The following is a 10,395-nucleotide window of genomic DNA, read 5'->3' on the forward strand; positions in this document are numbered from 1 at the left end:
GGATATAGTGCCCTGCACACTTATGCAGCAGCAAATCTGCTACGCCAGAGATATAGTGCCCTGCACACTCATGTAGTATGGAGTCTACTACGCCAGGGATATAGGCTCCACACACTTCGTGCAGTAGAGAAGGAAATAACAACAACAAATCATGCAGCGAAAAAATCTGCCGCGCCAGGGATATAGGCCCTGCACACTCTCAACAACATTTACTCATGCAGCAGAGAAATCTGCTACGTCAGGGATATAGGCCCTGCACACTCTCAACAGCATTTACTCATGCAGCAGAGAAATCTGCTACGCCAGGGATATAGGCCATGTACACTCTCAACAACATTTACTCATGCAGCAGAAAAATCTGCGACGCCAGGGATATAGGCCCTGCACACTCTCAACAACATCTCCGAGTCCTCGACTCATCTCAATCACTGTCTATCGGCCTCAAATCATCACCAGTCATCACTATTTCTCATCTCAAATCACTTTCTATTATCAATTCTCAACATTCCAAGGATATAGTGCCTGGCACACTTTCCTTCAATATCCATCAAGGTCATAATAACCATCATCAGTTATCAATTCCATTCCAAACTCAATGGGTCATCATTTTCTCAAATCATATACCCTTCTTTTTAGCACTCCACCAAACCCATCCCCAGTACACCAGAAACCTAAGCCTCCATTTTCTAACTTTTTAAAATAGTACCAAATCAAATCCTCCTAAGATCATTTCCATGTTCGTTACCTAAAAATAAGCCCAAGAGTTTTAAAATGGTGTCACAGAAGTTTACAAGCTTGTTGGGAAGGTGATATAGTTTAAAAACAAAGTTTTAGTTGTAAAACAGGGCGTGTGCGTACGCACAAGGGTGTGCGTGCGAACGCCCAGGAAAGTTTTCAAATCTGTGCGTACGCATCGAGGTGTGTGTACGCACAAGTAGTAAAATTTCAACTCTGTTAATCCGCACAAGGCATGCGAACGCCCCCAACAGAGTGCACCTTCCAACGTGTGTGTGCCCACAGGGCTGTGCGTGCTCACAGGTTGTAAAACTTCATTGATTATGTGCGCGCACAGGTTGTGCTAGCACTCCCAACAGAAGGCCTTCCCTTGTGTGTGCGTACGCACAAGGCTGTGCGTGCGCGCAAGTTCGAAAAATCACAGGGGTGTGCGTGCACACATACCAGAAATCACAAAATTCTGCAACTTTGCAGAATTTGACACCAAACTTTGAATGATCATAACTTCCTCTACAAAAATCCAAATTTTACAAACTTTATATCAATTTGAAGATTTTTCAATGAACTTTTATTCTAAACAAATTCCAATAAATTTTGAAAACCGAAGCTCAAGTTATGATCCGTCAAAGTTCACCGAAAATCTATTTTTACCAAAAATCTCTAAACCTCAATTTTAACCAACCCTCAATCCAAAACCAACTCAATTACTTTTCAACCATACCAAAACAATCCAAAATTCATATCAAACACTACTTTAACTATTTTCTCAATCACACAACCTTCTAAACCATTCAACAATTATAAATCCAACCAAATTCACATTTTCCATTTTCCATTAACCTTATTAACATCAATATGACCACTCACCATCACCATCCATCATCAATGTCACATATTTCCAAACTTCCATCAAACACTACAAGAAAAAAGGCCTATGGCCACGCTTTTTTTGCTACACTTTAAAAGCGTAGCTAAAAGTGGTCAATGGCCACGCTTTTACGAGAGTGGCAATTGAATAGAGATTTGGTCACATTTTTTTTGTTACGCTTTAAAAGCATGGTGAAAGAGGTCAGTGGCCATGCTTTTATGGCGGTGGCAATTGATTCAAAATTTGGCTACCCTTTTTTTTGCCACGCTAAAAAGCGTAGCCATAGAGAGAAACCGGCACGCTTTTAAATTGTGGCGACAGAGTTTTATTGTAGCGGCGTTTTTAAAGCGTAGCCATTTCCTAAAAGTCTTTTGGCACACTTCAAAAGCGTGGCCAAAAGGTTTCCCAAAAAAATTTTCAAAGAACTCGCGCGTGGCCTTTGAAGTGTCTCTCAAACTTCATTTTTTTCCTTCTTTCAGAGAACTCCTCCAAACATTGTGCCTCACCCTAAGTCATTTAGCTAACCCTAAGTCCTCTCTTCAATGTGGCTCACCCTAACCCTCTCTTCATTGTGCCTCACCCTCACCCTAAGTTGGACACCCTCACCCTCACCGTGACCCTCACCACTCCGCGAAGAACATCACTGCGCTCGCAATGACTCCACCGATAAATCCCTCTTCCGGCACCCCTAACCCTCCGCTCACTCGTGGTCGCAAATCATCTGTCAATGCTCCCTCTGCTGCCACCTCGAAGCCCTAACCTCCTCTCACAATCTCCGTCGCTACCTCACCACCGCTAACCTCGAATGTTCTCTCTTCTCCACCGACCACTGTTTTGCCTCAAGTCACCAGCTCGCGAAGCAAGGATTAGAGGAAGATGTTGTCATCGCCGATGAGGTAGCCACCATTGTCGCTCTGGCCAAGTTCACTGTTTGGGTGCGATTCATTTTTACCTTTTGTTATAATCTTCATTTTGTTATAACCCCCATATTCCTTCTTCCTTCTTATATAATTCTGATAGGAGATAAGTTAGTTATTCATCTGGTAGTTGAAACTATTTAAATGTTTCATGCCTCATTTTGTTCACTAAAATCAGCAGATGTATCCTTAAATATATTTCAGTCTTCGGTTTAAAATGTTAACTGTGATTTAAAACTAGTTTTATGGAATCCTTTTAACCAAATAATTCACATAACAAGGACTAGGATACGCTTATGTTGCTGTTCCTGGAGGAAGAAAGTGCTACCTGTCAGAACTAAAATCAGGAAAAGAAGTTATTGTAGTTGTTCAGCAGGGCCAATAAGGAGTCACAATTGTTGGGCGTGTTAAGATAGACTGGCCCCCTAATCCTCGTGGAGGCAAAGGTTTGCAGTTTTTCTTATAATGTTTTGACTGCAATTTCTTTAATGAGTTTGTGACTTTTTTATGGAACCATCTTTGAAGCCTTTAATTGTTGGTAGCCTATTTAAAATTGCATCATCACTTAATTGTTGGTAGCCTTTTGAAGCCCACCAAAAGAGAAAATTATTTGTTTGTCTTTTAAGTTTGAATTCATGACTATGAGTTGAGGAAGCAATGCAAACAACTATTGTGCCTTTTATTTTATTTCTTGGTTGGGGTGGGGACTAAGCCTAATGGAAATGAACAGGATTTTGATATGAGATGGGTTATTGTATTAAATTGAGTTAATATATAAAGTTTTATCATTAATGGAATGGTAATGAATGGACAAATTGTTTAATTAGTAATTGATTTTTTGTCTTATTTTAGATTCAGACTATGTATTTAATTATTTTTCTCCTCTAAATACTATTTAGTTATAATTCATATTTTTGCTATTTTCCTAAGAAAATCATTTACAAATTATCAATAAATGTGACATACACTTATAGTATATCAATTTATATTTCATTAAAAAAAAGTTCCCTCTTTTTGGGCTATTATTTGCTTGGTTCTATGTTTAATAGAGGGAGGGGCTGAATTTAATGATAGTCATAAGTTTCATGAGAAGAGCAATAATAAGATACCACTAGTTTAGATGGTTGGATATTTATTGTAGCTCAAATTCAATATTGCATGATACGAATATTCTATCTTGCATGTTCTTATCTTATAACTTACTTCCCTGAACTTAACAGTGCCGTTAAAAACTGAATTTGGTTCAGCCATCAATTTACTAAGTTTAGCTTTTGTGTTTTTTCATTGACCGAGCTTGTTCCCTAAGATTGTGTTGGAATTCTAGCACGGTTAGTATTTCAAATTAGTTCATGATTACTTCAATTTGTACTATTTTGTTTGCTTTAGTATTAATCTTTGATTTGGCTTTATAATATGACTAGTTGAGCTGTTTATGTAGCCTTATATAAAGTTGAAAGTGGGGAAATTTTGTCTGGTTCGTCTAAACAGAACACAACAAGGTCCATTCTCTTACCATGCCTTCATTCTTAATCCACTAAGTTATACATAATATTTTACTGATTAATTGTTTTTTTTCCTGGACGAGTCATATTCATTGTTCTATTATTCTAGATGTTCAAAACTTTGGTGCTTATATTTGTTTATCCTGTTTAGTAGAACTAGTGCAGGCCTAGGGGAAGCGAGGCATTACCTGCTGGTATAGTGTCCAGTACTTCCAGCTTTGAAACGCGACCTCTATGGGATATTCCTGCCGTAAGGAAGAAGCATCATCAGCGGAGACAAGTTATAAGTTTCAATCAGTCATGAATAACTGAGTGAATATGATAATATAAAATCGTCCCTATAGTGCATGTGAGTTTGCCATTGTATCTCCTGATCTTCCAACAACCTTTCTTTCGAATCAAGCAAGCTCAGATAAGTGACACGTGTCAGATGTCAACTCAGAATTCTCTCAATAAAAGAATCTCTTCGTTGCAAGTATAGTTCCAAACCGACGAATGACACGAGTCAAAGTTTAAAAGGTTATCACAATACAAACCAAAATAACCGGGAGTAGAATCCCATGTCGTTCTTCCTAGGAATTGCAATCGAGTGCTCAATTATTGGCTATGAAGAAAATCGGGGGTGAGATAGAAATTGACAAGAAATGTAAATAATAAGAAAGTAAATAGCAATTAACTAACAAAGGAAAGGAAACTCAAATGGTAAAAAGGTCTTGGCAAGGGTTGATGGTTAAGGATCACTTTCCTTATTACCAACGACAACATGATAATTACAAGGATCAATCCCACTTTGTCATTCCCAATATCGGAGGAAAGTCAAATGGGCTTAATTAATCCTAATCCATAAGTCCTAGCCAACTCACTAATTAATTTAGTGAAATTCTAGCGTCAATGGAAATAAATTATCAATCACTTGGACATTAGTAGCTCAAGGTTACCCAAACCATCAATCACAAGCCAAGAAAGCAAAATTCTACTCTAAAAATAAAAGAAGAATTTAATCAAACACCTAGAGTGCAATAAAGGCAAACATAATACAATGCAAGAATTAATAAAAATCATAACTAACCCAAGCAGGAAATCAATAATAGTAACTAAAGTAAACATCAAAAGACATGAAAACATAAAATTGCATTAAAAGAGAATTGAGATTAACAAGAGAGTTCATGAACTAAAATTGGCAACATAAAGGAATTAACAAGAGAAGTTAGATAAACCAGGGTACTAGAACAATAAAAAGTAAAGAAAACTAAATTAAAACAAGATTAAAACATAAATCTAGAAAAAAAACTAAGAAACCCTAAATTCTAGAGAGAAGAGAGAGCTTATCTCTCTAGAATTCTATCCTAAAATATAGTAAAAACATAAACTAACACTCCTTGGTTCATCCCCTTCAATCATTGGTTCAATAGCATTAGAAATGAGTTGGTGATGCACGGAAACTTGTCTCAACAATTTTTCCTCGGCAAGTATACCGAATTGTCGTCAAGTAAAAACTCACAATAGAGTGAGGTCGAATCCCACAGGGATTGATTGGTCAAGAAACTTTAATTGGAGGAAAGTTCTAGTTGAGCTAAGCAGAATTTGATTTGAGAATTGCGGGAAATTAAATGGCGGGAAAGTAAATAACAGAAAGTGTAAATGCTGGAATTAAAGAGCAAAATGTAAATGGCGGAAAGTAAATTGCAGAATCTTAAATAGGGATTTAGGGAAATGAACAAAAAAGTAAATGGCAGAAAGTAAAGAGAATGGGTAAGATCAGAAATGGGGAGTTCATTGGGCTCAGGAGATGTTGTATTCTCCGGATCAAGTTCATTTCCATCTCTTCCTCAATCAATGCATTCATTGATCTCCTTGGCAATCTTAAGTGATTGAACTCCAATTCCTTGGTAATTCAATCTCTCAAATCTTGATCAATAGCCAATTCCTTGGTCCAATTGCTCATGAGAAGAGATGAAGTGTGGTCACTGATTATACCACATGTATTTCCAAATCAAAGTATTGGGAGGATTATATGTCACCATATCCGTCCAAACCCTAATTTGGTCCAACATGAGAAAGCATTTCTAGCATGATCTCTTCATTCCTCTTCCAAGGTTCCGAAAAGATCCAAGTATGAATAGCTTCTTTTCCAAGACAGCTACCCAATTGGATGAAGATTGAAAGCTTTCTAGTAAAATCAAGAGAAAAGAAAGAAGAAGAATAATGAAAACTATTATTGATCCATCAAATTACAACAGAGCTCCCTAACCCAATGAAAAGGGTTTAGTTGTTCATGGGTCTGGGAATGGAAAGCAAAGATGGAAAATACATGCTGAAAGTAAAACTAAAAGTTGTAGAGAAAGTAAAATTATACAGAGAGTAGTTCTCCCAATGGCCAAAAGCTTTTTTTCTCTAGTTTAAAACTACTCCTATATATACTACTCTTCTGATCTTCTAGTTGGCTCTTCAAGTCTTTGGATATGGGCCTTTGGATCTTGAGTTGAAGCAGTTTGGAATCTTCAGTGGGCTCAACTTTACTTGCAGAGAAAGTGTGAAGTAGGCATGGACTTTAGCTAGGACGTTAGTGGTATTAACGTTAAGTGAAAATGTAGGTTCGAGAACGTTAGTGACGATCACCTTTTTCACTAACGTTCCTAGCCCAAGATGGTTCACGTTAACTTCAACGTTAGTGGCACTAACGTGACCACTAATGTTGCCTCTTAGTCCATCGCAAGCGTTATTGGCGTTTACCTTTGCCAATAACGTTGCTCTTAGCCCCCCTTTTCTCACGTTAGAGTCCACGTTAGTATAACTAACGTGGCTCTTAACGTGGGCATGCCTCAGCCTCGAGAGCGTTAGTGACACTTACCTTTGTCACTAACGCTCCAAACGCCCCTTCTCACGTTAGTGCCTCACGTTAATTGTCTTAACGTGGCCACTAACATGGTGGTAATTGTCATCTCCAACGTTAGTGACAAAGGTGAGTGTCACTAACGTTGGCTCATCATTTCTTGCCTCCACGTTAGCTTCCATGTTAATGCAATTAACGTGGCAACTAACGTGGCTCATAGTGGCTTGGTCCAACGTTAGTGACAAAGGTGAGTGTCACTAACGTTGGCGATTCCTTGCTCCTCCCACGTTAGAGTTCACGTTAATGTAGTTAACGTGACTCTTAACGTGGCCAATTGGGCTTAGTCCAACGTTAGTGACAAAGGTGAGTGTCACTAACGTTGGCATCGTCTTCCCTTTCCACGTTAGAGTTCACGTAAACTAAGTTAACGTGACTCTTAACGTAGCCAATTGCCAATTTTGGAGTGTTAGTGGTATTCACTTTTACCACTAACGCTGGAGCTCCCCTTTCCTCCACGTTAACTACCACGTTAATGTAGTTAACGTGGCAATTAACGTGGGCTATGATGGCTTCGAAAGCATTATTGGCGATCACTTTTCTCATTAACGTTGTAAGTTCATTGATAAACCACTATTTTATGGTTTATCTTATGCTTAATTGAGTGGTTTTTATCAACTCTTTACCCATTTATTCATACTAATCGCATGCTTTATGTTTTCCTTCCTGATTTTGTGCTATGATTGAAAACATGCTTCTTTGGCCTTTATATTGCTAATATTAATCCTCTCTTATCACCATTAGATGCCTTGATATGTGTGCTAAGTGATTTCAGGGATTACAGGGCAGGAATGGCTTAGAGGATGGAAAGGAAGCATGCAAAAGTGGAAGGAATACAAGAAACTGAAGGAACTGCTAAAGCTGTCCAGCCTGACCTCTCTGCACTCAAATGATCATAACTTGAGCTACAGAGGTCCAAATGATGCAGTTCTAGTTGCGTTGGAAAGCTAACGTTCGCGGCTTCGATTTTATATATAATTTGCGATACCTGCTCCGAAGTTAGGCAATGCAAACGCGTGAATGACGCGCCCGCGTCGCATTTGCGAACTTCAATCCGCGCGGACGCGTGGACGACGCCTCCGCGTCACTTTTCCGCGACCTGAACGTAACAGAAATTGCAGGGGGCGATTTCTGGGCTGTTTTTGACCCAGTTTTCAGCCCAGAACACACAGATTAGAGGCTATAAAGCGGGGGAATGCATCCATTTATAATCATGCTTTTCATAATTTACTTTTCATAATTTAGATGTAGTTTTTAGAGAGAGAGGTTCTCTCCTCTCTCTTAGGTTTTAGGATTAGGATTCCTCTTAAAGGATTTAGGATTCAACTCTTCATTAGGTTCAATATTTCTTTTACTTTATATTTATCTCTTATTTTCAGATACTCTAATGCTTGTATTAGTTATGTTACCTAATTGGCTTATGAACTTTTCCATGTTAAGATTTGAATATTTTATTTAATATAATTGAGGTATTTCAGATTTATCACTTTTTCTATTGTTTGTTATTAATTAATGTTCTAAGTTGGATCCTAACTTGATTTTAGAGTTGATTAATATTCGGAGACCCTTGAGTTGAATTACTCAAGAGTTAAATTGTAATTGGGTTTATCGTTGGCTTGCTCTCTAGTCACTAACACTAATCCTTCCCAAGGGAGAGGATTAGAACTTGTGAATAGAAGTAGACTTCCAACTTACTTAACTTTCTTTTACTTTACTTGGTAAAGGATAACTAAGTAGAAGCAACCTTCAATTATCAATTGATCTTGAGAAAAATCCAACAAGGATAGAACTTCCGATTAATCTTCTCCAGGTCAAAGTTTTTAATTTAATTATAATAAAATTTCTTATTTATTTTTATTACTTTAATTTATAAATATACCTATGCCCATTGCCCAAACTCCAAAACCCCAATTTACAAACTCATAACCAATAATAAGAACATACTTCCCTGCAGTTCCTTGAGAAGACGACCCGAGGTTTAAATACTTCAGTTATCAATTTATTTAGGGGTTTGTTACTTGTGACAACCAAAACGTTTGTAAGAAAGGACTTTTGTTGGTTTAGAAGCTATACCTGCAATGAGGATTTATCTGCGAATTTCTAGACCACGCAAAAGTTCTCTCTTCAAAATGGCGCCGTTGCCGGGGAATTGCAAACGTGTGCCTTATTATTGGTTATTGTAAATATTTAAAAAAAATTTATCTTATCTTTCTTATCTTCAAAAATCAAATATTTTTTTTTAAAAAAAAATCATATCTTTTTCAAAATCTTTTCTTATCCTTTTTCAAAAATCATATCTTTTTCAAAATATTTTCTTTTTATTAATTTTTATTTTTATTTTCTCCTACTACTATGAACTCTCACCCCTTTGGCTATGAGTCTGGTTATAATTATGTTGCAGGAAGAGGAAATTACAATGAGAACAGGCATCAAGGTTGGAACAATCAAAGATGGGAGGAGCCACAAGGGTTTGATCAACCCTCATGGCAACAACCACCCCCAATGGACTATCAACAACCACCACCATATGCCTATAAATCCTCTCCTCAACATGACTTTGGACCACCATACTCACAAGCCCCTTTTCACCATTCACCTCCATATGACCCTAACCCGTATCCACCATACCAACCACCTTATGAGCCAAATGAACCATACATAGAACCACCCCATTCCAATACAATTACTCTCATGAACCACCACCTCAATATACACTATCTCCTTATCATTGTCAAGATGAACCACCTTCCTACCATGAACCCTTTCTCCCAACAAATGAACCCTCCTATCCACCCCAAACCTCCATGGAGAAAGCACTTGCCGATCTAAACTCTACTATACAAGCTCTCTTCGCCCAAATCGGACCACCAAATACCTTCAACAATCAACCCTCAAGCTCTAGTGCACTTCCTTGTCAACCACAGAATGATCTATCCATCCCATCACTACCATCCATGGAAGAGCACCCACATCCATCAATCCAAGAGCAACATGATCTCAATGATGCTATTGACATGGAACAAGAGAGAAGGGATTATCTTTGCGAATCCATACTTCATAAGGAGCTAGAGGAGGCCCTAAAGGTGAAGGTAGTAAAAACCCTTGAAGTCGAAGAAGTGGTTGAAGAATTAGTGAAGGAAGAATCAAGGGATCATCTCAAGGAAGCAGCGGATCGATTTCATGCAACTCTATATCAACTAAATCAAGCGATAAGTCGATTAGCTTCCCAACGCTCGGACACTCAAAGTGCTCCCATGGCTACATGTGGAGAATCAATAAAAGAGCGTAGCATAAAGGAGATACTAGAAACTCCAATGGACAATACGGAGCATGACTTTGTACTAAAACAAGTGGAGGAAGCTGTAATTATTGAAAAGGAAGAAGTGGTTGCAGACTTAGGAGATGCTGAACCTCCATGGGAAAGTCAGGTTATAGAACCTCCTTCCAAGGCGATTGAAATTGATGCTGAGGAGGGTGTACAAC

This window comes from Arachis ipaensis, chromosome B5, assembly GCF_059453495.1.
Source record: "Arachis ipaensis isolate K30076 ecotype BB chromosome B5, ASM5945349v1, whole genome shotgun sequence".
In the NCBI taxonomy this organism is placed as follows: Eukaryota; Viridiplantae; Streptophyta; class Magnoliopsida; order Fabales; family Fabaceae; genus Arachis; species Arachis ipaensis.